General features: G+C 43.9%; 1 protein-coding gene across 7 annotated transcripts in view; it reads right to left on the reverse strand.

Annotated features, from left to right (window-relative positions):
• The window catches only part of dock8 (dedicator of cytokinesis 8), a 273645-nt gene that overhangs the window by 187162 nt on the left and 60249 nt on the right, over positions 1-26234 (reverse strand). The window contains exon 1 of one of the 7 annotated variants that reach the window (XM_060841201.1): positions 21520-21579. The exons of the other annotated variants lie outside the window; for them this stretch is intronic. The gene's annotated coding sequence lies outside the window, so the exon portion shown is untranslated. Of the gene's footprint in view, positions 1-21519; positions 21580-26234 lie in introns of those variants that run through there. 7 annotated transcript variants of the gene reach the window in all.

Below are 26234 nucleotides of genomic sequence, written 5' to 3' on the forward strand. Positions count from 1 at the left end.
TCACTTCCTCCAAACCAAAGGTGTAGCCATAGGCATCTGCATAGGCCCCAGCTCTGCCTGCCTCTTCGTCGGGTATGTGGAACAGTCTATCTCCAGCAGCTATACCAGCACCATCACTGACCTTTTCCTCCACTACATTGATGACTGTATCATCACCATCTCATGCTCCCCAACCTCAGAAGTTGAACAGTTCATCAAGTTCACCAACACATACCTCCCCAACCTCAAATTCACCTAGACCATCTCGGACACATTCCTCCCCCTCCTGGACCTCTCCACCTCCATCTCCAGCGACTGACTAACTATGGACATGTGCTTTTCCAGCACCACACTCCCGACTCTGATCTCCAGCATCTGCAGTCCTTACTTTCTCCTCCTTTAAAGTTTTTGTACTTTTTAACCTACTGTTAAACACCAGCTATTTTGCTACACTACACTATTTAGCCAATCTGATTTACCTGGCAAAATTCTGTGAAAAACTATTGCAACAGATTGAATTGTCACTTCCATGAAGACAGCACCTGTGTCAACATGTCAGTAAAATGCAGACAAATACCTGAATTGAATTGGACTGTCAACTTCATATCCAAGACAGCCAGTTCTGAACTGGAGCTAATTTCTCTGACAAACTTGGACCATAAGAGTGTAAGCACTTGATCAATATGCATATGGACATGTGCACATACGTACGTACGTACACACACAGACACACACACACCTTGTCTAGGGGAGAGGACAAATTTGGAAGAGTACCTAATCATGAAGGTTTTTACAACCTTGTGATCGCCTCATGGTTGCAATTACTGGCATGCACTTTTTAATTCTGGACGTATTTAGTTGAATTAACGGTGGGATTTTAACAAACAATTATTGAGGAACTACACAGCTGAAGAGGCAAAAATGTTTGTCACTTAGTCTTAGAAATATACAACATGGAAACAGACCCTTTGGGCCAACTTGTCCATGCTGACCAGATATCCCAACCCAATCTAGTCCCACCTACCAGCACCCGGCCCATATCCCTCCAAACCGTTCCTATTCATATACCCAGCCAAATGCCTCTTAAATGTTGCAATTGTACCAGCCTCCAACACTTCCTCTGGCAGCTTATACACGCATCATCTTCTGTGTTAAAAAGTTGCCCCTTAAGTCTCATAATGTTATATCTTTCCCCTCTCACCCTAAACCTATGCCCTCTAGTTCTGAATTGTCTAATTGTCCTATCCACACCCTTCATGATTTTATAAACCTCTATAAGGTCACCCCTCAGCTTCCGACGCTCCAGGGAAATCAGCCCCAGCCTGTTCAGTCTCTCCCTATAGTTCAAAGCCTCCAACCCTGGCAGCATCCTTGTAAACCTTTTCTGAACCCTTTCAAGTTTCACAACATCATTCCGATAGGAAGGGGATCAGAATTGCATGCAATATTCCAAAAGTGGCCTAACCAACATCATTAACAGCCACAACATTACCTCCTTACTCCTGTACTCAATACACTGACCAAATATCTTCTTCACTATCCTATCTACGTGCGACTCTACTTTCAAGGAGCTATGAACCTTGTGAGAGCCTCTGACTTACTCACTTCAGGCACCTCACTAAAACTCGGGTGTACACCACCTCAGATGCTGCAAACAAGGAGCTACCGCTCCAACAGAAATGTTTACACCCTGAAGTGTAAAAAATAATTCATGGGAAGAACAAGCTCAGTTCCTACATCACAGACACACACTCAGGGGCAGAACGCACTCCAATTTTGTCACTACACACCATCTCACCAAGATTCTTAGTCAACAACACTCAACAGTAGTAAAAATGATTTGGAGGTGTCAGTGTTGGACTGGGGTGGACAAAGTTAAAAATCAGGCAAAAGTGGGTACTGAAGATTAGAGTCAAGATTAGTGTGATGCTGGAAAAGCACAGCAGGTCAGGCAGCATTCGAGGAGCAGGAAAATCGACGTTTTGGCAAAAGGAAAATCACACCAGACTGTGGCCAGGGTTGGAGGGCTTGAGCTATACAGAGAGGCTGAATAGGCTGGGGCTGTTTTCCCTGGAACATCGAAGTCTGAGGGGTGACCTCATAGAGGTTTATAAAATCATGAGAGGCATGGATAGGATAAACAGACAAAGCCTTTTCCCTGGAAGAGTCCAGAACTAGAGGGCATAGTTTAGGGTGAGAGGGGAAAAGATATAAAAGGGTCCTAAGGGGCAACCTTTTCACACAGAGGGTGGTCCGTGTATGGAATGAGCTGCCAGAGGAAGTGTTGGAGGCTGGTACACTTGCATTATTTAAAAGGCATCTGGATGGGTATATGAATAGGAAGGAAGGGTTACGAGGGTTATGGGCCAAGTGCTGGCAAATAGGACTAAATTAGGTTGGGATATCTGTTCAGCATGGACAAGTTGGACCGAAGGGTCTGTTTCTGTGGTGTACATCTCTATGACTTATGAACAGGTTATAGTCCATCAGGTTTATCTGGAAGTACATGCGTTCGGAGCACTGCTCCTTCATCAGTTAGCTGGTGAAGGATCATAGGACACAGAATTTACAGCAATAGATCATAGTATCATACACTGAATGCAATATATTGAACAGACCTATATTGCTGTTAAGTCTTTCATCTTTTAGAAGGGTTACAGGTTTCTATTCATTTATATATAAATCCTGGAACATCTTTCAAGTCACATTCCTGAAATAACTTAAGGATCTATTAAAAATGAAGGTGACATCTCAGCTCAGATCATGCATTGAAGGTGTGAGGTTAGAGTCTGTCTGTATCCCAATCTTGAGTCAGACTGGTTTCATTTCCATGTAACACTTTATAAATCTCTACTTTCTCGGGAATGTGACTTGAAAGAAGTTCTGGGATTTATATATTAATTCATGGGAACCTGCACCCATTCTAAAAGATGAAAGACTTAATCTAAGTCTGTTCAATATATTGCATTCAGTGTATGACACCATGATCTTTTGCGATAAATTCTGTGTCCTATGATCCTTCCACACAAGCTACCTGACAAAGCACTGCTCCAAAAGCTGACATATCCAAATAAAACTGGTGAACGACATAATGTCTTGCGATTTTTACCTCATTAATAAAAAGAGGAACAAAGTTAACTATTTTGGTCATTGGTTATTTCTACATTTGGTGTGTCTCATGAGGTAGTGAGACTTCATTTCCAGCACAGTTTTCCCATCAACATTGCATACTGTGTATAAACCAGCTGTAAATATATAGATACCTATTATTAATTCTCATTTGTTGCAAGAACATAAATTAAAGTCAATATTTATCAGTCTATCGAAAGCTCTTGTACATAAAACTGCCAAACTTCCATCATCAGTGCTTAGCTACACAATAATGAAGTCAAAACAAATCAGTAATTAGTCTATTGTAGTTTCAATATATCCTTGCCTGAAAAACATACAACGCAAAACAAACTGGGGACAGGTTTCATAGCAGCTAGTCTGTAAAGACCTGTATGTAAGCAAGAATGGATTACTCGAGATTAGGCAGGTGATTAATTTGAAATTAGCCTCAATTTATCCAAAATGTGGATTTTATTTGCTATTTTGAAACTTCTTCCTCAATATTCCTCCATATTTTGCGTGGTGTCCTCCAGGCCCCAATGATTCTAGCCCTTGTCCTGCATATTCAAAAGGTGCATGATTTATTACCCAGTCTGAATTGGCATTGTGTCAAACACAACACTTTGCTTAACTTTCAACACTGCCTCTGCTCCAGGATCAGCTTTAACATCCCTCTCTTGCTGCTTCACAGAAACAATGCAATGACCTTGCACACCCCCATGCCAGCTCTGCATCCCTACTCCACTTCATTTCTAATCATCAATGGGCCGCACAGTGGCTCAGCGGTTAGCACTGCTGCCTCACAGTACCAGGGACAGGGTTCAATTCCCACCTCGGGCAACTGTCTGTGTGGAGTTTGCACGTTCTCCCCGTGTCTGCGTGGGTTTCCTCTGGGTGCTCCGGTTTCCTCCCACAGTCCAAAGATGTGCAGGTTAGGTGAATTGGCCATGCTAAATTGCCCGTAGTGTTAGGTGGATTAGTCAGGGGTAAATATAGGGGGGTGGGGTGGGGGGTGGACTTGGGAGGGTCGGTGTGGACTTGTTGGGCCAAAGGGCCTGTTTCCACACTGTAGGGAATCTAATCATCTCAACCTGGTTCAAAGAATGGAGAGAACCAGAGGAGATTAAAACCTTTTTCTATGCTGGAAAATAAACTGAAGCTTATACAACAGCTTTCATGACCTCAAGAAATCCCAAAGCACACTTTAATCTATCACATATATGTTTAAAACTGTAGTTTAATGTAGGAAACAAAGCAGCACATTTATACACAGCTAGGTTCTGTAAATAGCAATGAAATAAATGTCAATGCAATCTATTTTAGAGATGTGGACTGAGGCATAAATGTTAGTCAGCATGCCTGGGAGAAGATCAACGTTCCTAATTAACTAGTGCAGCATGGTAGCACAATGGTTAGCAGTGCTGCCTCACAATGCCAGGGACCTGCATTCCACCCCAGCCTCAGATGACTGTGCGGAGTTTGCACATTCTCCCCATGTCTGTGTTGGTTTACTCCTGCAGCTCAAGGATGTGCAGGTTAGAAGGATTGGCAATGCTGAATTGTCTGTAGCGTGCCTAGCCATGGGAAATGCAGGGTTATGGTAAAGGGTGCATTGCTCTTTGGAGGGTCAGTGTGAACTCGATGGGCTAAATAGCCTGCTTCCACACTGTAGAGATTTTATGATTCCAGGGTCATAGGGATCTATACTGCCATTTGAAAGGAATATGGGGACCACAACTTAACCTCTCCATCTGAAAGCATCTCATTAGGGACTATTCCTCCAGCATAAGGTTACAAGTGGCAACACAGCTGATGAACACACAGTATTCAATCTCACAGGTAACTCCTTAGCTAATGCAGCAGGACAGCACTTTCTTGGTGATTCAGTCAAATGTAATGGGGCTACAACAACAGACAAATGGACACCATGAAATAATCGCCAGGCAGGAGTGTTCCCTCCCAGTTGGTGTATGCTGCATGCAGTTAACTTTTATTCAGGTCAGGAAGTTGCGTGTATTTTAACTTTACTAAATAGGCCACTGTAATGCCGAGGGTAAAAAATGAGGTCTGCAGATGCTGGAGATCACAGTTGAAAATGCGTTGCTGGTTAAAGCACAGCAGGTCAGGCAGCATCCAAGGAATAGGAAATTCTTGTAGAGGGAGGAAGAGAGCTTCTTCAATTGTAGAGGGAGGAATGTCAAGTCTATATGAACCAGATGAGATATTGTTTTGTCGCACGTACCTTTGGTGGTTTTGCACCTTGTGGTTTATGCTTTAAGATATCATCAGGATCCTTCTTTAATCTCAAACTTGTACGTGCACTAATTTGACTGCACAGTCGATTAAATTATTCATTAGCCGATCTGCTATTAATTAGATTCTATTTTCTTGCGAAATTGATGCTAACATTGTGAAGTCCCACAGAAATGGGAAAGGTCTGGGACATAGTACATGGCTCCAAAAGGTACAAGTCAATTCTACCAGGTGCTTCGAGATTTTACAGTATGATTCGCCCGAAATCAGCCAGATGTATTAAAAAAAACTGGATGTTTAAGTACAAATAGCTTAACCCAACTGTTGCCATCAGGAGCAAATGGTTGTTACCATTGCCAGTTCAAAAATTACAAAAAGTAACCACAGGAATAATTAAGCTAGTATAAAGAGAGTTGTTAAAACCATAAGATGTAGAAACAGAAGTAGGCTATTCAGCCCATCTGTCCCACACTGCCATTCGATCATGACTGATCTGTTTCTCAACCGCATTGTCCTGCCTTCTCTATGTAACCCATAATCCCCTTGTTAATCAAGAACCTATTTATTTATGTCTTCAATACACTCAATGACTTGGCCTCCACAGCCCTCTATGGAAATGCGTTCCACACAGTCCCCACCCTCTGCCTGAAGAAGTTCATCCCCATCTCAGTTCCTTCACTCTGAGACTGTGTACTTGGGTCCTAGTCTCTGACTATTGGAAACACCTATCCATATCCACTCTATCCAAGTCTCTCAGTATTCTGCAAGTTTCAACATTCATCCTTCTAAACTTCATCACGTACAGAACCAGAGTCCTCAACCGCTCTGCATATGACAAGCCCTTCATCCCAGGGTCATTCGTGTAAACCTTCTCTGGAACTCCCATGCCAGCACATCCTTCCTAACTGTTAATTGAACTTGCATGTTAACCCTAACAGAATGCTGAACTGGACTCCAAAGCTTTGAAGCCTTTCCCCATTGAGAAAACGGTTTCTGTTTCTAATCTTTCTGCCAAAGTGCATAACCGCACACTTTCCTACATTGTATTCCATGTGCTACTTCTTCGTCCACTCTCCTGGCCTGTCTAAGTTCTTCTGCAGCCTCTCTGTCCCAACACTAGGTATCCCTCCATCTGTCTTTGTGTCATCTGCAAACTTAGCAGCAATACCCTCAGTTCCTTCATTGAGGACAGTTGTGGTTCCAATGCTGGTCCCGGCCAACTCAGCAGTGAAAGTCCCATACAATGGGTGACCCTAGGACAATGTGTACCAGAGACAATCCCACGATGTAGGAACATAGTACTGTAAGAAATAAAGGGACTACTAGAAATACCCTTTCGGGGTCAGTTGCATTCTTGACCCTCCTTTTTATCACATTAGAACTGGGAATTGCATGATGCTCAATCCCATTTCTAACTCCTCAGTTAAATGTAACAATCCATGTCTGCATTTAACAAAACGTGTACACCCTTCAGGTTTGGGTTGATGTTTCAAGTGACACTTGGACCATCCAAGCATCAGGCAATATCCGTCTGCAAGATAGTTACCTGCAAGAAGATTGACACATCCTTGACATCACCATCCCTGATTCCTCCGGCGGGCACAGTGGCTCAATGGTTAGCACGGCTGCCTCACAGCCCCAGGCTCAATTCCAGCCTCGGGTGACTGTGTGGAGTTTGCACATCCTCCCCGTGTCTGCATGGGTTTCTTCCGAGTCCTCCAGTTTCCTCCCACAGTCTAAAGATGTGCAGTTCAGGTGAATTGGCTAAATTGTCCATTGTGTTGTGTGTATTAGTCAGAGGGAAATGGGTCTGGGTGGGTTAATCTTTGGAGGTTCGGTGTGGAATTGTTGGGTCGAAGGGCCTGTTTCCACACTGTAGGGAATCTATTCTAATTTAATCAACATCTGGAGGGAGGGGGGAACATGTCACCTCTAATCTAAAAATAAGCTAGAAAAAGCCAATAATATTTTAACTCATCAAAGTTTGGAGATGCCGGTGTTGGACTGGGGTGTACAAAGTTAAAAATCACAACACCAGGTTATAGTCCAACAAGCTTAAATAGGAAACACTAGCTTTTGGAGCACCACTCCTGACCACCATTACATGTGGGGACACCCCCCACCATGTAGGTGGCAGGTACTTTTGACTCAGCCAACTTATACATTGCAAGCAAGCTTGCCCTGAGGCATGGTACATTGGGGAAACTGAGCAAAGGCTATGGCAGTGGATGAATGGGCACTGCACAGCAATCAACAGGCTGGAGTGTTTCCTCCCAGTTGGGGAACATTTCAGCAGTCCAGGACATTCGACCTTGGACCTTCGGGTGACCATCTTCCAAGGCGAACTTTGGGACAGGCAGCAGCGAAAAGTGGCCAAGCAGAGGCTAATAGCTAAGTTCCATACCCATAGGGAGGGCCTCAACCGGGACCTTAGGTTCATGTCACACTACAGGTGACCACCATTGCACTATATACACACACAGACACTCTTACACGCACACACACAGACACACACACACATCCTTACACACCCACACACTCCCATACTCACACATGCATTCTCTCAGAGACTTAGACCACTCTACACTCATGCACACACATGTCCACTCTCTCTCTCACAGACACTCACACACCCCCACCCCACACATACACACTCCCACACTCACACATGCACCCCCTCACAGACTTAAGACACTACACTCATATACACACACTCTCTCACACTCTCAACTCCCCACCCCAGACAGACAGACAGACACACACACACACAAAGACCCACATGCATACATATACATATATTTTGTGGGGTGAATTTATAGTTGCAGAGTTACATTGTACTTAGCTCAAAAACTGCATGAATTCATGTAAAACTTACCTCACCTTTTAGATTAGAATCAGTCGAAACATTATGGTACAGACAGAGAACACAAGGGACTAACACCTTCAACATATTGTCTAGCTAACACCAATTATTACAGTTAACCTGAGAATGTAACTTGGTATTCGAACAGATGAAAGACTCAACAAACAAACAAGTTATTTTTCAATGTATAATTTCAGTTACATCACACTGTAAACTTTTGCTATAAATTCTGTGCCTTACAATTGTGATCTCCGCAGCCACCTGAAGAAGGAGCAGTGCTCCGAAAGCTAGTGCTTCCAATTAAACCTGTTGGACTATAACCTGGTGTTGTGTGACTTTTAACTTAACTCATCAAGACTTTGATCACTTCTATTTTACTTGCCTGCTACTTTCAATAACAATAAGCTCAACACTATCCAGGTCACAGCAACCTATTAATTAAGTCCCCACATACCACCTCAGTTCATCAGCTGAGCATACACAGTTACTGCAGCAACTCGTCAACGTGTCTTCAAAAGCACTTTCCCAATCCATGAAAAACAACTCCAGCAGATGCATGGAAATATTGTCAACTCCATGTCTCCTTTCAGGTCACACACCAATCTGACTTCATACCATCTGTCCCTCACCACTGCTCTGTCAAACTCCTGGAACTCCCAAATTAAACAGCACCACCAAAAACGGAAACAGAAATTGCTGGAAAAGCTCAGTAGGTCTGGCACCATCTGTGGAGAGAAATCAGAGTTAACATTATGGGTCACGTGACCCTTTCTCAGAAACCCAAGACATTAACTCTGATTTCTCTCTACAGATGGTGCCAGACCTACTGAGCTTTTCCAGCAATTTCTATTCTTGTTTCTGATTTACAGCATCTGCAGTTCTTTCAGGATTTAACTTAACAGCACTGTGGAGTGTGTACCTACAGCACACAGACAATCTGCAATTAGTTGAAGTCGTGGTGAGTCATCACAATTACAGATAGATAATAAATACTGACATTCTCAGTGACCATGATCAAATTTAAAAAAAACCTACCCTCTCAAAAAATATGACAGTCTAATTTTTTCAAGAATTGATTCGTGAAGTTCTTTAAAATAGTGCATTCTACTGATGCAACATACCTTCTGCTGATCTGGACTGAATCATTCACATCTTTAACATGTATTGGCACCATATCGCTAAAGGCAAGGTTGCACTGAATTGCAAGCATTTTATTCCACAGTAAGGTGAAATATTCATTTTTGGTATGAGATTTGTTTATTCCAATTGTTACAAACTATATTTGTGCTTTACGACAAAACAATACTATTTCCAATCCAATTGCAACAGGATAATCTCTCTTTTAAGATCTTGGTCTATAGCCCAACGATGTGTCAATCTTCTTACAGATAACTATCTTTCACAAGTTTTCTTTTATTTACCTGCCCTTGTGGAGCTTGTTTTCCAAAGGTGGGAGTGACTTCGCAAAACCACCTACTGAGTTCAAATGAAAGATAAAATCTTAAAGAACATCTTGATGCGGAAGGGGTGAAACTAGTCCACACCCTGCAGTTATGAACCAGGCTCATCTCAAACCAAAGGCCAGTTTATTGCACTGAAGTTCACACAAACTTTTTGGGGAATCTCACTTCCGAGTCTCGTTGCAGCTTTGGCCTGGTTTGAAATCCTGGCAATTTGAAACTAAGTGCTGGGACTGAGAACACCAGGTTGCTTATTTGCTCCAATTCAGTTTTGCATTAATGGTACAGATCAACTTCCTGCCCCACTGTTTTTGTGTCTTATTAAGACATAGGAGTAGGCCATTCTGCCTTCGAGCCTGCTCTGATATTCAATAACATCATGGCTGATCCGATTGTTGCCTGACCTCCCCTCTCCCCCCGGTACAATAGTCCCAGGTTCCATCGTAGATAAAAAAAAGCTGTCAAACTCTGCCTTGAAAATGTTCAATAACCCGTCCACCACTGTTCACTAATGAATAGAATTTCGATCGTTATTCTCAAAGGGGAATTTCTTTGTAATCTCCTTTTGAATAGGTGGCCCTTTCGGTACTCCCAGCAAGCAGTCAGGTAGGCAAATGGTATGTTAGCCTTCATTGCAAGAGGATTTGAGTACAGGAGCATGGGTGTCTTCCTGTAGTTATTTAGGCCTTGGGGAGACCATACCGCAAATGATGTATGCAGTTTTCATCTCCTTACTCAAGACAGGAGGAAGTGCAGTGAAGATTCACCCAACTGATTTCTGGAACAACTGATATATCATAAGAGGAGAGATTGTGTCAGCTAGGCCTGTATTCACTTGGGGTCTAGGAAAATGAGAGCGGATCTCATTGAAATCCATAATATTCTGACAGAACTAGACAAACTGGATGTAAGGTTGACATTACCCCTTGCTGGTGTGTTCAGAATAAAGGATCACTGTTTCAGAGCACACCATTGGCCAATTTAATCTCAGATGAGACAAAATTTCTTCACTTGAGAATGGTGAACCTCTGGAATTTTCTGTCAAAGAAGGTTGTGGAGACTAAGTCACTTAATATATTTAGGAAGAAATAGATTTCTGGAGACTGAGGAAGGTGTCAGGGTATGAGGAGAGAGTGGGAATATAGCATTGAGATAATGAATCAGCCAGGAAATGGTGAAGCAAGCTCAATGGACCAGATGACCGACCACATATTTTCGATGTTTCCAGATTCTCACATGAAACATCTCCCAGAACATACCTCATCAAGCCCCCTCAGAATCTTATTATGTTTCAAAAAGATCACCTTTGAATCTTCTAAACTCCAGTGGCTATAGGTCCAACATTGTCAACATTTAGTTATAAGACAACCCCTTCATCCCCTTCATCAACGTCATTAATCTCCTCTCAGTTGCTTCCAATGTAACTATGTCCCTCCATGGTACAATGACCGAAACTGTACACAGTACTCCAGGTGTGGTTTCAGTTATATTGTATACTTGCTGCAAAATTTCCAAACTTTCCTACTCAAACCCTCCTGCAATAAAAGCCTACACTCCACTTCCTAATCATTTGCTGTACCTGCGTTCTTACTTTTAATGAGCAATGTTCAAGGATATCAATCCTTTTGCATCACAGCATTCTGTAATTTCTGTCCAGTTAAATAGCATTCTGCTTTTCCTTCTTCCTGTCAAAGTGGACAACCCCACATCTTCATACATTATCATCCATCTGACATACTTTTGGCCTTTCACTTAATATATTTTTGGACCCTCCTACAACTCAGTTTTTAAAACAATAAGTAAAAAATGAGGTCTGCAGATGCTGGAGATCACAGCTGCAAATGTGTTGCTGGTCAAAGCACAGCAGGCCAGGCAGCATCTCAGGAATAGAGAATTCGACGTTTCGAGCATAAGCCCTTCATCAGGAATAAGAGAGAGAGCCAAGCAGGCTAAGATAAAAGGTAGGGAGGAGGGACTAGGGGGAGGGGCGATGGAGGTGGGATAGGTGGCTGTGCAGAGGAGATGACCTGGGGGGTGCAGTGAGAGAGGGACTCACTGAAAACCTATCCCACCTCCATCGCCCCTCCCCCTAGTCCCTCCTCCCTACCTTTTATCTTAGCCTGCTTGGCTCTCTCTCTTATTCCTGATGAAGGGCTTATGCTCGAAACGTCGAATTCTCTATTCCTGAGATGCTGCCTGGCCTGCTGTGCTTTGACCAGCAACACATTTGCAGCTTTTAAAACAATAAGCTGATCAGTTATTTCCGTCATTATTTTCAGCGAGTATAGCTAAAATATAGTTTATCCCTTTGTCCAATCATTAAATGATAAATTGGTGAAATCCCAGCACCAATCCCTGAACAACTCCACAACAGTTTACCACTTATCCTGATTCTGTCTTCCCAGATAAAGTTAAAAATCACCAATACCAGGTTATAGTCCAACAGGTTTAATTGGAAGCACTAGCTATGTAGAAACTTTATACAGCATCTTATCAAACACCTTTTGGAAACTGAAATATATTACATTGACTGGATCCCTTTCTCAGCCTTGCTTGTTACATACTTAAAGGAAAACAGTAGCAGCTGCTGTAGCAATGTCAGGATGGACCGGACCCAGGCCGGGGTCTCCCGGCGTGTGAGGAACAGCTCCCAGCTGACTCTCCCTGCCTGGACCCGCAGGCTCCAGGTCCGCAGCTAGGCCTGGGCACCTGAAGGAAGAGAAGTGCGCACTCAGCCTGGCGCGGTAGTCTTCCTGTATGTCAATCTCCTTGTCTGGTGGTCTTGTCCTCGTGCGTAGGTCTTCTTCGTCTTCTGCGTTCAGGTACTCCAGTGGCCCCAGTGATGGGGGGGGTCTCGGCCTGAAATGGTGGTCTTCTTCAACTGAGGCATCTGGCCCAGTATTCCAGCGACCTAACATGGCAGTCTCATCCAGGCTGTGTCTTCGGGATATTCCATCGTTCCTTAACCAGTTTTCCCTGAGCCCAGGAGCTGCTAACTGAATTGTTATGAACTTTGTCTTAATTTTACTTTGTCTTACTATTATGTATGACTTTGTGATTGCTGTAGGCACCATGGTGGGGCAACTAATAAAACGTTTGACCGTATTTTTCATGTTAAAGTACACGTGATAATAAAATTCTATCCTATTCAAACATTATTTTCCTTTCAAGAAACCATATTGACTCTTCCTGATTGTAAGCACCTACTTACACTTTACTAATGAATTTTAGAATTTTCCAATGACTGATATTAGATTTGATAATCTATTTTGTTCTCATTGGAAAGAAGGAGGCTAAGAGGAGATTTGATCGAGACATACAAGATGATCAGAGGATTAGATAGGGCAGACAGTATTTTTCCTAGGATGATGATGATAGTTTGTACAAGTGGGCGTAACTACAAATTGAGGGGTGATAGATTGAAGACAGATGTCAGAGGCAGGTTCTTTACTCAGAGAGTGGTAAGGGCGTGGAATGCCCTACCTGCTAATGTAGTTAACTCAGCCACATTAGGGAGATTTAAACAATCCTTAGATAAGCACCTGGATGATGATGGGATAGTGTAGGGGAACGAGTTGGGAACAGTTCACAGGTCGGCGAAACATCGAGGGCCAAAGGGCCTGTTCTGTGCTGTATTGTTCTATGTTCTATAGGTTCCTGCGTTGTCTCTATTCTTTCTTCAACATAAATATTACATTTGTGGTTTTGTAAACCACTGGGAGATTTCTAGAATCTCAGGAATTTTGGAAGATTAGAACTACATATCTCTGAAGCCACCTTTTTCAAGATCCTAGAATGCAAATCCATCAGGTGACTTAGTCAGCTTCAAGTTCCAGAGAGAAAAAAAATAGAAATTGCTGGAAAAGCTCAGCAGGTCTGGTAGCGGTGGAGAGAAATCAGAGTTAACGTTGCAGGTCAAGTGACCTTTCCTCAGAAGAGCTTTAAGTTCCATTAGTTTTCCATTTTTCTCGAAAGAATGATCTCTCCATTTTCTGCGGGTTATTTTGAGTAAAAAGTGAGGTCTGCAGATGCTGGAGATCAGAGCAAGTCTAGCACTATAAACATGGATACAAAATACTTGTTCAAAGCCTCTCCCATTTCATTGATTTCCATTATTAATTCCCTAATCTCCACCCTCGGAGGGGCCAATACTCACTTCCAGCTATTGTTTTCTATTTAGAACTTATAGAAGCTTCTATGCTCTCTCTGTATTTACATTTCTTGCTAATTTTCTCTCACACTCTCATTTCTCCTTCTGCATTATTCTTTTAGTCATCCTTTACTGGTTCCTAAACTGTACTTATTCTTCTGGCCTGCTGTTAATTTTGCAGCACCACACATCTTTTCTTTCATTCTGACACCAACCATGACTTCCTTAGTTTGCCTAGATGGTACATCCGTCCATTAAAGAGATTTTCTCCCTCAGTCAAATATATCCTCGGTGAGATTGTTAAATATCTCCTTGAACGCGTGCCTCTGCTTCTCTATCATCAATTTTTTTAAACCATTTCCCAGATCACATTACTTTATGAAGACAGCGATGACAGAAGAAATATAACTACAAGCATTGGACACTAGTCCTGCACCCACATTTCTCACTCTCAAAACCAATTGTAATTCCATCAAAAAACCTGAAAGAACTGTGGAACTGGAAATCAGAAACGAAAACAGAAATTACTAGAAAATCTCAGCAGCTCTGGCAGCGTCTGAGGAGAGAAAGCAGAATTAATGTTTGGGTCCAGTGACCCTGCTTCAGAAGCAATGGTAGTTTGGAAAAGGAAGGCTTTTATACAGAAGCTGGGGTGAGGAAGAGGGAAGTTTAAGTGATAGGCGAGATAGAGCTCAAAGAGTTGGACAGACAAAGGAGTGGGTAAAGGTCAGTCTGTGGGTATGAATAGCTGCTGTTCATAGATTCATACAGTGCAAAAAAGACCCTTCGGGCCATCGAGCATTGAGTCTGCACCACTATGACCAGCCCTAAAACTGCACTAGCCCCATATTCTTGAATGTTATGATATTTGAAGTACATATCCAAATATTTTTTCAAGGTCGTGAGGCAGTGAATTCCAGATTCCTACCACCCTCTGAATGAAACATTTTTTTTCCCACATCTCTTGCTCCCTACCCTACATCTGTGTCCTCTTGTGGTTGACCCCCTCAACCAAGGAGTACGGCTGCTCTCTAATCACCGGTCCATACCCCTCATAAACCTATACATCACAATCACGCCCCCGCTCTGCTCTAAAGAAAACAATCCAAGCCTTATAGCTTCATCCCAGGCAACATCCTTGTGAACCTCCTCTGTACCCACCCCCAGTGCCATCACATCCTTCCTGTAGTGAGGTGACCAGACCTGCACACAGTACTCCAGCTGGGGCCTGATTAATGCTCTGTACAACTCCAACATTTCCTCCATGCTCTTATACTCTATGCCACAACTAATGAAAGTAAGTGTCATGTTAACTATCCTTTTCACAAGCCCTGCTGATCTCAGGAATCTGTTTGTAACTACTCTGAGATCCCTCTGAGCTATCCAGTCTCCTGCCAATCATTAAATACTCCCTCATCTTGCTTCTTCTTCCAAAGTGCATCACCTCACATTTATCAAGGTTAAATAGCATCAGCCACTGATCTGCCTATCTGACCAACCCATCTAGACCTTCCTGTAACTTTCAACCATTTTCTTTGCTATTGACCACCCTACCAATCTTCGTGTCATCTGCAAATTTGCTGAATATTCCCCCCACAATTTCCTCTCTTGTATTTATGTAGATAACAAGCAATCAAGGTCCCAGTGCCGATCCTTATGGTACACAGCTGGACACCTGCCTCCAGTCACTCAAACAGCCTTCTACCACTACCCTTTGTGTCCCTACCCTACCTTGTGCCTCATACCCTAAGCCAGTTTCTGATCCATCTCGCCAAGAGTCCCTCAATTCCATGCACATTAATCTTCTCAATCAGTCTCCTCAAAAGCTTGGCTAAATTCCTTATTAGCTACATTGACTGAACCTCCTTCATCCACGCACTTGATCACACCCTCTGACAAAGCCATGCTGACTAATCCTAATTAACTTATGCTTTTCCAAGTGGGTATTAATTCGCTCCTTCAGAATTTTTTCCAACATTTTCTCTACCAGAGTCTGTAGTTTCCCGATAAATCTCTTCCACCCTTCTTAAAAAAAATGGAACCATACCAGTCACCCTCCAGTCCTCGGAGACTCCCACCAGGAATTAAAAATTTGTGTCAGAGCCCCTGGAATGTCCTGCCTCACCTCCCAATACAGCCTGAGATGCAATTCATCTGGGCTAAGGGATCTGGCTGTTTTTAAGCCAAACCTGTTTTTAACTGACTCGAATACCTCCCCATTATCTAAGTCAAACTCTGCAAGCTCCTCATTGTCCTGTTTCCTGAATTCTGTAGCACATTCTCATTTGCCAGAGTGAAGACCAAAGAGAAGTATCATTTAACACCTTTCCAATTTCCTGCAGCATTACACACAGGTTTCTCCTGAATGGCTCCTACTCTTTCCCTGGTTAATACTGGCTGACAATGGGTTGTGTGTGTGGTAGCAGCCCATGTGGTAACAAGGCCTGGAGTGTGGGGATGGGGGAAAACATGGGAAAGGTACTCAAGACCTAAAACTGTTCAACTCGATATTGAGTCCAGGAGGCTGCAGGGTCCCCCAAGTGGAAAATGAGGTGCTGTTGGAGCACTGCAGCAAGCCTGAGACTGACGTGTGGGCCAGGGAATAGGGTGGTGTGTCAAAGTGGCAGGCAACTGGAAGCTCAGGGTCATCCTTTTTGTACAGAATATAGATGTTCCGCAAAGCAGTCAGCCAGACTTGATTTCATCTCCGCAGTGTAGAGGACACCATACTGTGACCAGCGAATGCAATAGATTAGATTGTGTGAAGTGCAGGGAAAGTGCTGCTTCATCTGGAAAGTGTGTTTAGGGCCTTGGATACTGAACCGATAGGAAGTAAACAGGCAGGGGTTGTATCTTCTGTGGGTGCAGGGGAAGGTGTCAGGAGGCTGTGGGGAGATGTTGGGGGTGAAGGAGGAGTGGACCAGGGTGTCCTGGGGGGTTCAGTCCCTGTGGAAGGCTGATGAGGGAGGGGTGGGAATTATGGGTCAGGCAGTGGCATCCCACTGGAGGTGATGGAAATGACAACTAATTATCCTCTGGACATGGACGCTGGGGGGATGGTGGGTGAGGACAAGGGGGGCCCTATCACTAATGTGGAAGGGAAGAGAGGGAGTGAGGGCTGAAGTGAGGGAGATGGATCCCACCTGGCTGGAGAATCCTCGGTTGAGAAAGAAGGTGGAGGTTTGAGAGACCCCTTGTTGACGTGGGCATCATCACAACAGAATCTAATTCCATTATGTAATAATCATCCTGGCCTGTAAGATCCTTTAGTGTGAATTCATTAATTTATTCTGTCTCATTAGGCAATGGCCTAGTGGTATTATCGCTGGACTAACAGTAGAATTAATCAAGAGACCCAGGTCATGTTCTGGGGACCTGGGTTCAAATCCCACCACAGCTGATGGAATTTGAATTCAATAAAAAGAAAATCTGAAATTAAGAGTGAATCCACTACTGATTGTCGGAAAACCCCATCTGGTTCACTAATGACCTTTAGGGAAAGAAACTGCCATCCTTACCTGGTCTGGCCTACATGTGACTCCAAACCCACAGCAATATGGCTGTCTCTTAACTGCCCTCTGGACAATTACGGATGAACAATAACCGCTGCCTAGTCAACGACACTCTCATCCCACAAATGAATAAAAATAACACAGTATTCGGTCCAAAATAGCCTGGTCCCTGGTGGGTTGTACTGCTTGAAGAAATGATCTCAAATACCCTGCATGATCCCATTGTCCAGGCTACTGTTACCAATCTGTTTGTCCAATCAACGTGACAATTAAAATCATCCATGATTATTACAATACCTTTCTGGTAAGCCCAATGTTTCTTGATGTGTACTGTATCCCACTGTAAAGCTACTGCTAGGCCTTGATAAACTTACTTCCGTCAGTGACTTCTTTCCTTAGTGGTTGCTCATCACCCCACAAACTGATTCTACATCCTTACTTTCTCTGATCCATACTTCTGTCCTGATTTCATCCTTTAATCTCCAAGCTGCCCCAGCTCCTTTCCCTTCCTCCTGTCCTTCCAGAATGTCAAGTACATTTAAATACTCAGGTCCCAGCCTTGGTCACCTCGCTCCAGTTTCCCTGTGATGACTTATATTATAGTCATTTACTCCTACTTGTGCCATCTATTCATTCAATGAATGCACACAGCATTCATAACAAAAAACAATCTGTAATTCTGGTTCTTTTTTTTAAATAATTTTTCCTTGTGACCCTACTTTATTTCTAGTAAACTCTTACAATTATACAATATTCTTAGAAGTGTACATTTCTTGCTAACAAAACTAGAAATTGTTGAAAAAGCTCAGCAGGTCTTTAACAGAGAGAAATCAGATTTAACATTTCAGGTCGAATGACCCTTCCTCAGAAACATTAACTCTGATTTCTGTTTTTGTCTCTGATTTACAGCATCTGCAGTTCCTTCGGTTTTTATTTCTTGCTGTCCTGTATATTATTACTTTGTTGTTACCCTATACAATTGCTTTTTCCTTTCTCATAAATGTCCCAAATTTCCCCTCCTGTTAATTCTCCAGTATTTAAAGCCCTCTCTGAGGCAGAGTCATGTAACTTGTCAGTACTCTGGTCCCACTGTGGTCTAGATAGAGACCATCTCAAATGAAGAGAGATCTCTCATTCCCTGTCTTGATGTCAGTGACCCCTGAATTTAAACTTTTTCTCAAACACCAATGCTTGAGCCATGATCCAACTTCAAATTTGCTCATGGTTCAAGTAGCAATTTGGAGGTATGATCTTTGTGGTTCTGCTTTTCAGTTTAGTCTCTAGCTGTTCCTATTCCCTCAGCGGAGCCTCTTTCTAGTCCCTCTCTAGGTCCTTGGCACATAGGTGGACCACACCAACACAAATCCTTGCCACATCATGTCGCAGCTTTCTTTAACTCCCACACTTCACTGGCTCATTGCATCATGGTATCACGGTCAGTTCATTCATCGCTTCTTCAGTTTTATTTGCACCTTTAGAAGCTGCGAAGACCATAAACCTGTTGGACAACTCCAAGGCCTGAACTTTCTCCAGTGTCACTCTGTGAATCCCCTTATCTGCCTCCTTTACAGTCACACCTTCCAGATCCTGACCACTGACACTGGGGAGACTGGACATCTCCTCGCAAAGTGTTTTAGGGAACATCTCAGGGACACCCACACCAATCAACCCCACCACCCTGTGGCCCAACATTTCAACTCCCCCTCCCACTCTGCCGAGGATAAGGAGGTCCTGGGCCTCCTCCACCGCCACTCCCTCACCACCTGACGCCTGGAGGAAGAATGCTCCATCTTCTGCCTCGGGACCCTCCAACCTCAGTTGCCTCATTTCCCCTCCCCCCACCTTACCGCAATTCCAACCGTCCAGCTCAGCACCATCCTCATGGCCTGTCCCAGCTGTCAATCTTCCTTCCCACTTATCCACTCCACGCTCCTCTCTGACCTATCACCTTCAACCCCATCTCCACTCACCTATTGTACGCTGAGCTACCTTCCCCCCCAGCCCCACCCCCTCCCATTTATCTCTCCACCCCAGAGACCCCCTGCCTCATTCCTGATGAAGGGCTTTTGCCCAAAACGTCGATTTTCCTGCTCCTCGGATCCTGCCTGAACTGCTGTGTTTTTCCGGTACCACTCTAATCTAGACTCTGATCTCCAGCATTTGCAGTCCTCACTTTCACCAAATTCAAAAGTATCAAGTTGAAGAGGATTACCTTCCCCAGAACAAAATGTATATGTAACCTCCCCGCTTTCTGATGCACAGTTTCTGAAATTCAGACTCCAGCTCATCAACTCAGAATGTGAGTTCCTCAAGCTGCAGATATTTATTGCAGACGTTATTGCTATGGACTACACAGCTCTCCACTAGTTCCCACATGGTACAGCTGCTTCACATTACCTGCCCTGCAACCTTTACTAGGAGAAAGTGAGGACTGCAGATGCTGGAGCGTCAGAGTTGAAAAGGGTGGCGCTGGAAAAGCACAGCAGGTCAGGCAGCGTCCGAAGGGCAGGACAGATGACGTTTCAGGAGTAATCCCTTCATCAGGAATGGGAGGGGGTGTGGGAAAGGGGGCTGACAGATAAATGGGAGGGTGGGGGAAGGTAGCTGGGATGGCACTAGGTCAGAGGGGAGGGTGGAGCAGATAGGTGGGAAGGAAGATGGACAGGTAGGACTGGTCAAAATATCGCACAATGATTATCTGCACTTACAACAAAAATGGTTTAGCTATAGAATAAGGAGCTATGGAGAATGAGGGGTATGGTTAGTGGGAAATACAGGTGGCAGCTGAGTGAACTCAATTCATCACTGCGTATTAATTACAAGCCTTGCAAAAAAACGGTTCCCATGTGAATCTGGGAATTCTCACTGTCAGCACATAGGAGAATCTTCAAGGCTGATCTTGAACTCGCTTTAATAAAGCATTAGATTCATTAATTACTGTGTCAGCAAATGGACAGGCAAGTCCCCGTTACAGAGATCCTAAGCATCCTGCATTCTCCAATCGAATCTTGGGTACCAGTTACAGGTGAATTTCAGATGTTTTAAGACCATAATGTCATAAGAAGTAGGAATAGGAGTAGGCCATTCTGCCCCTCAAACCTGCTCCATCATTCAATAGGATCATGGCTGATTGGAAATCCCTTAAGCCAAATTTCCTGCCTTTCCCCATAACCCTAAGTTCCCCTACTGATCCCCTATTGTGGATCTGGGAAATGGTGACTTCACTTTAATTAAACTACACTTTAGTACAATCATTTTCATTCTTTCTCACTATGGGCAGTAGTTTAGTACTGCAGTCAGAAGTGCTTTTAATCAACTGGCTCATCAGTTGTTTCGGTAAAATTATAGCACAGTGCAAAACCTACAAATAGAAAAAATATGAATTCAAAACTAAAATGGAACATAAGAGGAGATGGGCTTGAATTAGTGGGGTCTACTTTTGTGGAGTCATTTTTGATCTCCTGTAGAGAGGCTCCATCCCTCCACACACCCATGGGTCAGAACCAGCTCATGGTCAAATTAGGTACAGGCCCCAACACAGAACAGTAAAACAAATACAGCACTGGTGTGATGTCACACACCAACGAAAACTGATCTTTGCATTATAATTACACCAGTTTAAATAATTTGAAGTTTGGTTTTGCTACTAAAGTGTGTTTACAAACAGACTGTTATTTTTAAATTTACACTCCCAATCCAATTACCAACTTAACAATTAGTTATTTGATACTCTCAGAACCATTAATAATTAATGTTAGGCTTTTTAATACTAATTTCAGTTTAAGATGACACTGAATGTCAAAATGTTTTTATGATCATCACTGCCCAGCTATATCACGTCAGAACGATTTTTAAGAGCACCTTTTGAATATAAAATCACAACAGCCATTCTACCAGTAACACCTGCTCAATTTATTACACCGAAAAATGTGGTGAAACACAATACATCAGCCAGGAGATCAGAAAGTTGTTAGTTGCTTTTTCCCCAATATCGGCTTCACATTGCAAAGCAACACCATCACATGAGATGAAATTGATCTGTCACTTCAATACAAAATACAGTTTGCATATATCTCAGAATGATATCAAAGCATGGATGATAATACAACACACACTTGCTTCTCACTTTTGAAGTCCTTGCCATTATCAGCTTTGCACTAACTGCCTAGAATTGCCAAAATGTTTTTTTACCTGATAAGAACGAGTGGCCAGATATACCTTCCTAAAATGGCGCCTTTGAGCTAACAACGAACAAATCTACAACAGTTAGCTCACCAACAGGAGAAGTGGTGGTTACAAAACCATTCTTCTTCCTGCCTCATGCAAAACCACACAGAGTTTTCTGCAAACAAATTAATATGTATTTGAGATAGGCAGCTGCACGCTCAGGAAGTGATGTCATGATAGTTTGACAAAGTAAAGGAAATCAGTATCATTTTCACCTTAAACCCCTCAGCTTAAATGTAGTAAATATCATTTATAGCTTCAGACAACATAGAAAAGGTCCTTTGTGCTGTTGAGTCTGCACTGACATAACTATCACTAACAGTGTGCTAATCCCAATTTCCTGCACTTGTCCTATATCCGTGAATGTCAAGATATTTGAAATATTTGAATATCCAAATATTTTTCAAAGGTTGTAAGGTTTCCAGCCTCCACTACCGTCCCAGGCAATGCATTCACGGAGTGAAAATGCTTTTTTCCCCTAATACCCCCAGAATTTTCTGCCCTTTAGCCTAAAGTACGCCCTCTCATGATTGACCCCTCCACCACAGGGAATAGCTGCTCTCTATTCACCTGATCAATCCCCCTCATTACTTTATACACCTCAATCGTAACCTCAGTCTTCTCTGCTCTATCGAAGCCTAACTCGTCTCCCCTTATAGGTCAATTTCTCCATCCCAGGCAACATCCTGAACCTCCACAGTACCCCCTCAAATGTCATCACACCCTTCCTGAAGTGAGGTGACCAGACCTGCACACAGTACTCCAGCTGGGGCCTGATCAATGCTCTGTACAACTCCAACATCGCCACCTTGCTCTTATATTCAATCCCACAATTGGTAAAAGCAAGTGTCCCATATGCCTTCTTAACAATCCTATTCACATGCTCCAATGATGTCAGGGATCTGTGGATAATTACCCCCATGATCCTTCTGTCCCTCTGAGCTACCCAGTGTCCTGCCATTCATCTTGTTTCTTCTGCCAAAGTGCATCAACTCACAGTTATCAGGGTTAAAAAGCATCTACCACTGGCCTGTCTGTCTGACCAACCCACTAGATCTTCCTGTACCCCACAACCATCTTCTTTACTTTTAGCCATTCTACCAATCTTGGTGTCATCTGCAAATTTGCTCAACATGCCCACCACATTTTCATCTACATCATTTACACATATAACAAACAGAAATGGTGCCAGTACTGTGGTACACTACTGAACCCCAGCCTCCAGTCACTCAAATGGCCTTCTCCCACTACCCTTTGTGTCCCATTACTGATCCATCATGATTCCCTCAATTCCATTGCTTTAACTTTTTCAATTAGACTCCTGTGCGGGGCCTTATCCAAAACTTGGCTAAAATCCATATAAACTGTATCAGCTGAACTCCCTTCATTCATACACTTGATCACATTTTCAAAAAAAATTCTAAACCATGTTTTAGGCAATTCACTCCTTCAGAATTTCCTCCAATAGTTTCCCTACCACTTACGTAAGGTCTGTAATTTCCTGGTTCATCTCTACCACCCTTCCTAAAATGTGGAACCACATTCGATGTTCTCCAATTTTCTGGCACCACCCCTGTGACTAGTTTAAAAATTGGTTTCAGAGCCCCTGCAATTTCCTGCCTCCCCTCCCACAGCAGCCTGGGATGTAACACACAGCAGCCCAGGGGATTTCTCTGTTTTTAAGCCTGACAGAGCCTCCAATACCTCCGCACCCCGCCTCCTCGCCATTTCCTATATCAAACTGTGCAAGTTCCTCACAATTCCTTTTCCTGAACTCTGTACCTACCTACACACTCGTTTCCAGAGAGTGAAGACTGAAGTGAAGTATTCATTCAATCCTTTTCAAATATCCTGTGGCTACACACACAGGTTGCCCCTATGGTTCATCACCTTTCCCTGGTTAACCTCTTCCTTTAATGTATTTATAACGTATTTTAGTTTCTTCAGTTTCCTCCTACATTTCCTATAATCCTCTATGGCCACAGATGAATTGCTCCCTTTGAACTTGCTAAAAGCCCTACTGTTCTTCTTTGTCCAGTCCTGAATTATCTTAGATGTTCAGGATTCTCTGAACTTATTGCTCCTTTCTGAATGTCCCCCACTACTCCACTAACGAGCTACCTGCAAGGAACTGTTCTCAGTCTTCAGTGGCTAGATCCTGCTTTATTTTAATAAAATCTACCTTCCCCCCAATTCATAGCTGTCTTTCATTGGTCACGTTTTACCTTGTCCAGAATAAATTTGAACCATACCGTGTTGCTGAGAGTGCGGTGCTGGAAAAGCACAGCAGGTCAGGCAGCATCCTGAGGAGCAGGAGAATCGACGTTTCAGGCATAAGCCCTTCATCAGAGCTTTTCCAGAACCACACTCTCGACTCTGATCTCCAGCATCTGCAGTCCTCACTGTCTCCATACTATGTTGTGGTCACTATTACCTGAATGATCCCCCCCTCTGCCACATCAAACACTTGCCTGGCCTCCTTCCTCACAACCACATGCAGCACTGTGCTACCCTTTGCTGGGCCTTCTATGAATTGATACAAAAAACTCCCCAGATTCTAGAAATCTGCCCCCTCTCCACCCTTCACAGTATGACTATCCCAATTTAGATTAGATTAGATTCCCTACAGTGTGGTAACAGGCCCTTCGGCCCAACAAGTCCACACTGACCCTCCAAAAAGAAACCCACCCAGACCCAATCCCTTACATTTACTAATGCACCTAACACTATGGGTAATTTATCATGACCAATTCACCTGGCCTGCACATCTTTGGACTGTGGGAGGAAACCGGAGCACCCGGAGGAAACCCACGCAGACACAGGGAGAATGTACAAACTCCACACAGACAGTCACCTGAGGCGGGAATTGAACTCGGGACCCTGGCGCTGTGAGGCAATAGTGCTAACCACTGAGCCACCGTGCCGCCGATTAGTTACTGCTGGAATGAAACCAGAATCATAAGAGGCCGAACCAGAAAGTTGAGTTGCTTGACCAGCAACACAATACTGGCCAGAACATGAAACAGCGAACGTTTGATACAGCAAGCAGGCACCACTGGGATATGTTGGGAAAGTTGCAATTCCAGAGTATAATTACCCAATTATTACTAGATTAGATTAGACTTACAGTGTGGAAACAGGCCCTTCGGCCCAACAAGTCCACACCGACCCGCCGAAGCGCAACCCACCCATACCCCTACATTTACCCCTAACACTACGGGCAATTTAGCTTGGCCAATTCACCTGACCCGCACATCTTTGTGACTGTGGGAGGAAACCGGAGCACCCGGAGGAAACCCACGCAGACACGGGGAGAACGTGCAAACTCCACACAGTCAGTCGCCTGAGTCGGGAATTGAACCCGGGTCTACAGGCGCTGTGAGGCAGCAGTGCTAACCACTGTGCCACCGTGCCGCCCACCAATGCCACTGTGCCGCCCACGCCTCTTACACACCTCTGTGAAATGTCTACATATTAGCTCCTCCATCTCCTGCTGACTCTTTGGTGGCTTATAATACGCTCCCAGTAAAGTAACTGCCCCCTTCACAGTCCTCAGCTCTATCCACAAAGCCACAATTTGAGGACCCTTCCAAGATATCATTTCTCTTTATTGCAGTAATTGACTCCATCGTTCATTGTGATACACCATCACCCTGTTTATATCCTCTCTATCACCTAAAGATCTGATGCCCAGAATGTTGAGTAGCCAGTCCAGCCCTTCCCTCAACTATGTGTCTGTGATGACAACAATATCATGCTTCCAAGTGTCAATCCACACCATTAGCTCATCAGTTTTACTAATGACGCTCCTATCATTAAAGTTAAGACCATCCAGCCTTGTCAAACTTTCTTGACACCCAGCATAGCTGAACTCACTGTGACTTACTTCCATAGCTGTAGCATGATGTGTCTCTGGTTTCATCAATCTTCTGTGTCCCCTCCCCCTGCCAAACTAGTTTAAATTCCCACGAGAAAGTCCCTGAGGACTGCAGACGCTGGAGAGTCAGAGTCAAAAAGTGTGCTACTGAAAAAGCACAGCAGGTCAGGCAGCAACAGGGCAGCAGCAGAGTCAGCGTTTCAGGCATAAGCCCTTCAGCAGGAACGTGGGGTGGAGAGCGGGCTGAGAGATAAATAGGAGGATGGGGTGGGGCTGGGGGTGCGGGGGGGAAGGTAGATGGGAAGGAGATACGTGGATGTAGGTGGGGGGTACGTGTGACAGGTCGGTGGGGAGGGTGGAGCAGACAGGTAGGACAGGTCAAGAGGGTGGTGCCGAGTTGGAGGGCTTGATCTGGGATGAGGTGGGGGGAGGAGAGATTTGAAAACTAGTGAAGTCGATGGTGATGCCCCGTCTGGTTGGAGGGTCTCAAGGCAGAAGTTGAGGTGTTCTTCCACCAGTTGGTGGCTGGCTTTGATTTGGTTGGCAGTGGAGGCAGCCCAGGACTTGCATGTCCTTGGCGGAGTGTGAGGGGGCGTTGAAGTGGTTGGCTACAGGGCGGTGGGATTGTTTGGTACAAAAGCACTAGCAAAGCTCCCTGCAAGGATGTTGGTCCCAGTGTGGTTCAGGTACAGACCATCCCATTTGTACATGTCCCACCTTTCCCCCCAAAACAATCCCAGCGATCCAGGAATCTAAAACCCTCCCTCTTGAAGCAACTCTTGAACTATGCATTCCCCTGCCC

Source organism: Hemiscyllium ocellatum, chromosome 2 (assembly GCF_020745735.1).
Source record: "Hemiscyllium ocellatum isolate sHemOce1 chromosome 2, sHemOce1.pat.X.cur, whole genome shotgun sequence".
Lineage (NCBI taxonomy): Eukaryota > Metazoa > Chordata > Chondrichthyes > Orectolobiformes > Hemiscylliidae > Hemiscyllium > Hemiscyllium ocellatum.